The sequence below is a fragment of the Homalodisca vitripennis genome, chromosome X (assembly GCF_021130785.1).
Source record: "Homalodisca vitripennis isolate AUS2020 chromosome X, UT_GWSS_2.1, whole genome shotgun sequence".
Lineage (NCBI taxonomy): Eukaryota > Metazoa > Arthropoda > Insecta > Hemiptera > Cicadellidae > Homalodisca > Homalodisca vitripennis.
The window spans coordinates 22,675,528-22,684,383 of NC_060215.1; positions in this window are offsets into that span (position 1 = coordinate 22,675,528).

Below are 8,856 nucleotides of genomic sequence, written 5' to 3' on the forward strand. Positions count from 1 at the left end.
GGTCCATTTTACCCTCTGTTTAGTGCATCACCTGAACTCTGATGCTGTCACAGCCATCGCTCCTGGAATCTAGGATCCACGTCATTCTGAAGGGGTCGAAAACGTTGAAACGATGCAAGGGGTCAGATACAGAGGGACTACAAAATTAAGTGTAATTTAGATGACGAGGAATTCTCATTGTCTCATCAGGTGCACAATTGAGTGCACTACGATGTTTTAGACACGATTCCAAAACACAGATGAGTACCCAAGTTTTAATAGATAGCGAAGCTATGGTGGGAAGGGTTGATTCAATGGGAATGTTGTATTCAGCTCCATTTCACCCTTCATTTAGTGCAGCTTCTGAAATCTGATGCTGTCACAGAATTTTTGGATTCCTTAAGGATTAAAGTGAAGTTCGTATTTTCTACGCCCATAGGCATACTTGGGAGGGGAGTTTGTAGGGTCGAAACCCCCCCCCCCCAATTGATACAAATATTCAAGTTACATTTTAAATTGCGTTAAACGGAAAGTATACTCGTATTCGAACAATACTTTAGTATATTCATAGTTCAGTTTTGTTTGAATTTGTATTGAGATTTTTGTATAACAGCTGACATATAGTAAGACAATCATCCTTCGTAATTTTCCGGAATGACGAGTCCGTCTGCCACCCATGAGGTTTAAAAAATATAATACTGACCTCACTGCCCGTGCTTTGGGCGAGAGAAACAGCGAGTAATACCTTGCTTACCAGTCATCCTTTTAACGGCTAATCTGTTATAGTCTTAACGTAGTTCTCATCTCTTTCGTTGTTTAGTTAGTTTAGTTTTGCTAGCTATGTATTAATGACTTTTTTATTAATGAATACCGATTTTATTTCTTAAGATATAACAATTTTTCTGAACCTCTGTTATATTAATACAGCGTCATTTTCTTGAAATTCTTTTGTGTTATCGGGCACCCTCCAAAAGGGTAAATTTCGCTTATGTTATAGCCGTTTTCATAAAACATAAAGTAATAATCATAATAGTGCTCTCAGACGTCTGTTAAACATACAATTTTTAATATTATTACCATTTAACATATTCCGGGTGGGGGGAGTGCTCCCCAGCTTGCCCGGGAGGTACGAAAATTTGTAGCCCATCCCCTTTAGGTCATCCCAGATACGCCTATGGTATCTCCCCCCCCCCATAATTTGGTTATCCTAGATACATTTATGCAACACTCTTAAAAATTATCATTGGAATTAGACCAAACAAACGTTTCTTATATTTTAAATCACCTTTCTCACTTTGTTTATCACCACTCTTCTCCTATATAACCTTACCTGGAAAATGCCATATTAACATTCTCTACTCTTACACAAACTGGTGTGTGTGGCTGTTGTCTCCAACAAAACACTCAAATGTGGTTCCTGGAACCTAAATAGAAATCCCTACACCCAAAAGTATCCAAGGTTACTTATATTAATGCAGTAGGCAGTAGATTTAAAGAGTCAATAACTACTTGTCTTTCTACAATGTATATGGAATGCTAATTAATGTGTATATACTAATAATAAGATATGAGATTATTTCTGAAAATTTTGACATGTGAGCCTGAATTAAAACTATTCTGCTCAGTTGTCCATACTCATTATCTCATTTCCATAGTGCAGATTGACCTATTTTTTTATTTTATGTTTAAAGGTGTTCCAATCTACAATTTACTTTAAAGAGTTAAAGTACCATTATGCCATCCTATTAATTAAAATGTGGGTGTATCCATATGTACTCTGTCTTGATGGCTGACATGGAATAACGTGAATAATTTTTCCCTAATCCTATATGAGTTGGAATCCTTTTTTGAAATAGATTCAAATCAGCTATAATAAAAATCCCTAAACTAAAATGACTGCGAGATACACTATCCAAGCATGGAATAAATAATTATATATTTAAACTAATATCTGATTTTAATTCTTATAGGATTAACTTGATCGTGATGGAAATGGAAGGGTTTGGGCAGAATAATTAATTGTTTATGATTAATTGTTTCTCTCTGGTTTTGATTTCACATATTACAATGGTCACAACTATAATAGGGATTTTTATAATGGTCTTAGGGTTAAGTTAATGTAAATTTGTTATTTCTAATAAATATTAATGTTTGTATTTCACATTTTAAACTTGAAAATTAATGAAATACACAATTGTATACAATACTTAAGTTATCAGTGCACCTAAGAGAGAATTGTAATAATTTCTATAAATGGGTTGGGGGGGACATTGCCCCCTTTTGCTTTGTTCATAGCATGAGTGGTTGTAATTAACCAACAAGTTATTCCTAAATTACTTGTTCCAATAAGAGGGTAAAGTATATGATTCAAGGATTTCACAATGATTGAAATTATGAAAATGTTAAAAACAACATTAATTGGTAAAATTTACTATATGTAAAAATTTTGCAGTCACAGAGTAAACATTCTCTTCAGAAAGTTGAGATTTTATATCAATAAATAACAGTAAATAATATAAAATTATGAACATGAAATAATATGTTACATGCAAGTAAGAGATATCATAATTTTATTATAAGCAAATCATGTTGTATGTGTTAATTATTAGAGCATAAATTAAATGTGTTTTTAATTTGAAAATTGGTACGGTAATGTATTTATATTTGTACAAACATACAAAGATGTTAATCCTGTATATTGCATACAGTCATGTAGCAATGGAACCAGCGGTGCAACTTCCTACCACACTGTACCAAAACAGCTGTTAAATTGTATTACATTTCTAATACAATATACGGGATAATTTTGATTATTGGTTTATAAATTAAGGAAAACATTAATATAACAGTTGATAATAACATTGATAACAGTATGAAAGACATGAATATTTTGCGACAAAAGTAGCTGTGTTGATACAGTGGTGCCATCTGTAGACTTCCTTCCACTCCCAACCATACCAGCCACTTCCTCCTTACTTCTCCACTGTACTCTGTGAGGTGAATACCTGCTCTGCAATTAGTCAACAGGTAAGGTGTATTTGAAACTACTAATCATTTCTCAGTTTATTGTATTTTCTTTATGAAATCGAAAACCTTTTTAAATCTTAAATGTTAATAAAACGAATTTGATCAAGTAATATTCAATTTTAACATTTTTATTAATTATTAATCTTATAGCTATATGATACAAAATCTCTGTAAAGAATGCATGAAAACACAGGTGTTAAGAATTTAGCTTCATGAAAACTATTAAATTCATTAAATATCATTTAATTTGAATGTAAGAAAATTAAAACTCATAAAACAATAGAACCAAGAACTTTGAATTATAGAATAATGATAGTTTTCAAAAAAGTGTTTGTACTACAATGTTTTCCTAAACTTCTTGATAAGACAACGTTTTGTCTATGTTAAATATTTTTCTATATTGAATTCAGCCTTTTGAATCTTTGTTAAAATGTTTGAAACGTTTTCTTTTTAAGCATGATTGTAATGGTAAAAAACTGTACCTTAGACAACTATTTTGGAGTGATTACATTCTATCAATATTGCACCAGACATGTTTCATTTTTCATGCTTATTTTACGTTATAGTTACTGTAATAGAATTTACATCCAACCGTTTTGCCCAGTATAAGCTTAATCTAATAGAGGTACAGATTGTAGGTCTCTCTCTTTGTTTAATTTAGTATTTATTTTGCACTACATGGATAAAAGTGTTCTTGAACTGCATATGGAAATAGAATCTTAACTACTTAACAAAATATGAACTAGAGCGGTGCATTGAAATATCTTCTAAACAGTTCACATATTAAATCAGAGTTAACTACTATAATATTGTCTTTCATCCACTTGTGGTGGAGTTGTTTTAAATCAAATAAACTCACTCTGTATTCTAGCACTGCTAACGTTTCTACAAAAATGGATCGTGACGACCATAAGGAAGATCCAAAGAAGAGGGTGGATGAGGAGAGAAAGGTTCGATTCAAATCACCTGAACGTACACGAAGATCTCCTCGCCGCAGAGAAAGAAACGAACCTAAACCTGAACACATAGGTGACTCTAGGTAAGCCAAGCAAGTAGCTTTCAGCATGGCTGTCACGATAGTATACTTTATATCCTTTACCATCAATGTTGACATTAAATGGTCCAAATATAATGACAAGCCAACTTCGTCTCATTAAATGATACAACTTGAAAGTGGCGTACATAACGGAATGTTTAATCTAAACAATAAAGAAATTATTAAATTTGTTTATACTGTTTTGAAATCTTTGGAATGAACAAATCACTGTTGATTAAGTATTTAACACTTTGATAACTATCCCTGTAGTGTCTAAGAGACCTTGAAGAACCATGTGGACTGACGTTACTGTGCGTACCTTCTCTCTTCAGGCTATAGAAGTGGGACCTATAGGGAGGTTGTTTTCTTCTCAGGGCTGTAGGGTTTCCGCACACAGATGATTATGCCTGTAGAGACTACATTTTCAATGCAAAACTAACTGCCAGAGTTAATCAGACTTATTAGTGATGTCAGAAAAATGTTTTCTTTGGGATTAGCAACCTTTACTTGTGTACAGTAGACTTTCAGTTGTGTTCTTAGTGATATGGCTCAATGTTTTTTCTATCACGCCAAATCAAACTACAGTGATTGACTTTTAGAACTTATTTACTTATAAGACAGTTTTAACTTTTAAAATTCAGTGGTTACACTTCTTTTGGATTTAATAGACCAATTAATTAGGTATCCTTACTTCAGTTAAATCCAAAATCAACCAGTGTAGTGTTCTCACTCATTAGATTTTTTGGTGATAACAATCCATGATCAGACTATAGCTGTAGAACCTACCAGTAATATAATCGTTGAACTGTTCATGTCACGGTTTGTCATGAAAATGTAACCCTACAAAGATTTAACGGTTTTAATTGCACCTGTGTGAAGTAAGTAATTGAGTTGAGCAAATGTACAATAACGAAGCCATTCGGCAGATTCACTTTATTACTGTACTTTGATGATGGATTAAAACATATAACAACACCTCATCGGTTGATTTTGGATTTGACAGAGATAAGGATACTTAATTAATTTGTTTATACTTTAATTAAATCTATTTACTAGTGCATTTTAAGAAGTAATAACATTCTAAACTCAACAACTTTTCTCTTTTTATGTAAGAATAGAGATGTAATTTTTAAGTTTTTAACATTTTATTTTAAAAGCTTCTATTAATTTAAAGTATTACAATTTGATTGGTTTTTTTTCTTATAATATGTCTATTCATTTTCATGTGTTTAAATTTGTTATAATTCGTTATAAATAAGATAAAAGCCAATTATGGTAACAACCAAGGACGTAGCCAGCAAGGAGGTCTAAAGGGTCCGGACCCTCCCCAAATTTTCAATTTTTTCAAATACTTTTTTAGCGAGCGATTATTATTATTTAGGTAATTCAGTATTACTGACATGTACTGCTGAAAGATCATTCAACATTGAAACAGGTTAAGAACTTGTTAAGGAACAAAATGGGGAATGAGCTTGCTTGGGGAGTTGACTGCACTTGCCTTACTTTGTGTCCACTATGGAAAAATATCAATCGTCTTGACAACCCCAAAATTTTTTACTGGCTATGTTTTCGGGCCGTGGCAAACTTGCTGCTCATATGGGCATATTGATCAGATCCAGATATTATTTCACTTCAAATATGTAATAAATCTCATAAAAATTACAGTGAGTCAAACTGTTGATGCTTCTTGCTCTACAAATCTATGAATCTATACATTGTATGAATGTTTTCATCTATCACCCACTCTAATAGGGCTTCCAATCTTGTTTTCATAATGGATGTTTTAGATGTTGGGCAGTGATTTATTAATGATTATTTTCTCAGTGTAATCTTATATGAGTATTATCTATATTTGATATTATATTGTGCAGAAAGGTAATAATTATCGTCAAGGTTTTGAGGTACAAACAGGAACAAAAATTGTCAGCACATTTTAACTTGAACCGTAATAGAAGTTGCTAACACAACTCAACTTGTACTGTGTTGGCAATTTTTGATACAGATTGGAAAATCTTGATAGTCACTATCAAGTGACTGAACTTTGTTGAAATGTGGAGGAATTGTCTCACAGAGCGGCTATAGTTGTTTCACATGTATAGCTACTGATACATGTGAAACAACAGTGACTGAACTTTGTTGAAATGTGGAGGAATTGTCTCACAGAGCGGCTATAGTTGTTTCACATGTATAGCTACTGATATAATATTCCAATTAAAATTTAAATTTTTAATTACCATAAAAAATATACATTATATGGTAAAAGTCAACCATTTTGTATACAATTTTGTAATCATACCACAGTGTCAATTTCACACATACAAATTTTGCTCTCATTTACTCCAGTCACTCTTCAGTTTACACCATCTTCAACGTCAAGGTCTGTTTTCGAAGTGGGTGGTCTCCTAGTTACAGGCCAAAAACTCGCCGACATTATAAAATGTCATTTAGGAGAGCTATTACAGTTAAAAATTAAAAGTATCTTCTCTACAACTGTTTGTTGTGTGTTTGAACCATAAAACTTTTACAATAGTTGTTGGTGTTCTTTTGTCACATGAAAATATTGTCTCACAGAGTGGCTCTAGTTGGGTCAAATGCATAACTACTGAGAGTATATTACACAGAGCTATGACAGTTACAGTGTATAGTGTCTCATTGTCTTCTCAATAGCCACTGGTGTTCTTTTGTCACATGAAAAGATTGTCTCACAGAGTGGCTCTAGTTGGGTCAAATGTATAACTACTGAGAGTATGTTACACAGAGCTATAGCAGTTACAGTGTATAGTGTCTCATTGTCTTCTCAATAGCCACTGGTGTTCTTTTGTCACATGAAAAGATTGTCTCACAGAGTGGCTCTAGTTGGGTCAAATGTATAACTACTGAGAGTATATTACACAGAGCTATGACAGTTACAGTGTATAGTGTCTCATTGTCTTCTCAATAGCCACTGGTGTTCTTTTGTCACATGAAAAGATTGTCTCACAGAGTGGCTCTAGTTGAGTCAAATGCATAACTACTGAGAGTATATTACACAGAGCTATGACAGTTACAGTGTATAGTGTCTCATTGTCTTCTCAATAGCTCTCTGTTGGGCTTGTCGATGCCTGTCTTCTGTAGCTTTCAGTAATAAAAAAATCTCCTAATATTTTACTAAAACCTTCTACATGCTTTACTAGAACTTTTGGTTATCCAATATTCTATAAAAACATATCAAAAGCTAAAATTTTTTGTTGCTCTGAAACGTTCTGGTTGTACTTTATCTAATAACAAATAGAATAATCAGTAGTTTTAAATAAATTACACAATTTATGAAACATCATTCAAAATGTAAATTCTGACAGAGATATTAAATTGTATACAATATTTAATTTGATTCTTGTGAATAATTTAAATTTTATTTACAAGATGACTTACAGCGCAGAATCATGTTGATATGAGTTGGTCGCACTTAGTATATAGCTGCAGTGAAGGTGTTAAACAGCGGTTTTAGCAACGTTTTAGACATTAACACATTGACTGCAGCAGATGACTTACAGCGCAGAATCAGGTTGACATGAGTTGGTCGCACTTAGTATATAGCTGCAGTGAAGGTGTTAAACAGTGGTTTTAGCAACGTTTTAGACATTAACACATTGACTACAGCAGATGACTTACAGCGCAGAATCAGGTTGATATGAGTTGGTCGCACTTAGTATATAGCTGCAGTGAAGGTGTTAAACAGTGGTTTTAGCAACGTTTTAGACATTAACACATTGACTACAGCAGATGACTTACAGCGCAGAATCTGGTTGATATGAGTTGGTCGCACTTAGTATATAGCTGCAGTGAAGGTGTTAAACAGCGGTTTTAGCAACGTTTTAGACATTAACACATTGACTGCAGCAGATGACTTACAGCGCAGAATCAGGTTGATATGAGTTGGTCGCACTTAGTATATAGCTGCAGTGAAGGTGTTAAACAGTGGTTTTAGCAACGTTTTAGACATTAACACATTGACTACAGCAGATGACTTACAGCGCAGAATCAGGTTGATATGAGTTGGTCGCACTTAGTATATAGCTGCAGTGAAGGTGTTAAACAGTGGTTTTAGCAACGTTTTAGACATTAACACATTGACTGCAGCAGATGACTTACAGCGCAGAATCAGGTTGACATGAGTTGGTCGCACTTAGTATATAGCTGCAGTGAAGGTGTTAAACAGTGGTTTTAGCAACGTTTTAGACATTAACACATTGACTACAGCAGATGACTTACAGCGCAGAATCAGGTTGATATGAGTTGGTCGCACTTAGTATATAGCTGCAGTGAAGGTGTTAAACAGTGGTTTTAGCAACGTTTTAGACATTAACACATTGACTACAGCAGATGACTTACAGCGCAGAATCAGGTTGACATGAGTTGGTCGCACTTAGTATATAGCTGCAGTGAAGGTGTTAAACAGTGGTTTTAGCAACGTTTTAGACATTAACACATTGACTACAGCAGATGACTTACAGCGCAGAATCAGGTTGATATGAGTTGGTCGCACTTAGTATATAGCTGCAGTGAAGGTGTTAAACAGTGGTTTTAGCAACGTTTTAGACATTAACACATTGACTACAGCAGATGACTTACAGCGCAGAATCAGGTTGATATGAGTTGGTCGCACTTAGTATATAGCTGCAGTGAAGGTGTTAAACAGTGGTTTTAGCAACGTTTTAGACATTAACACATTGACTACAGCAGATGACTTACAGCGCAGAATCAGGTTGATATGAGTTGGTCGCACTTAGTATATAGCTGCAGTGAAGGTGTTAAACAGTGGTTTTAGCAACGTT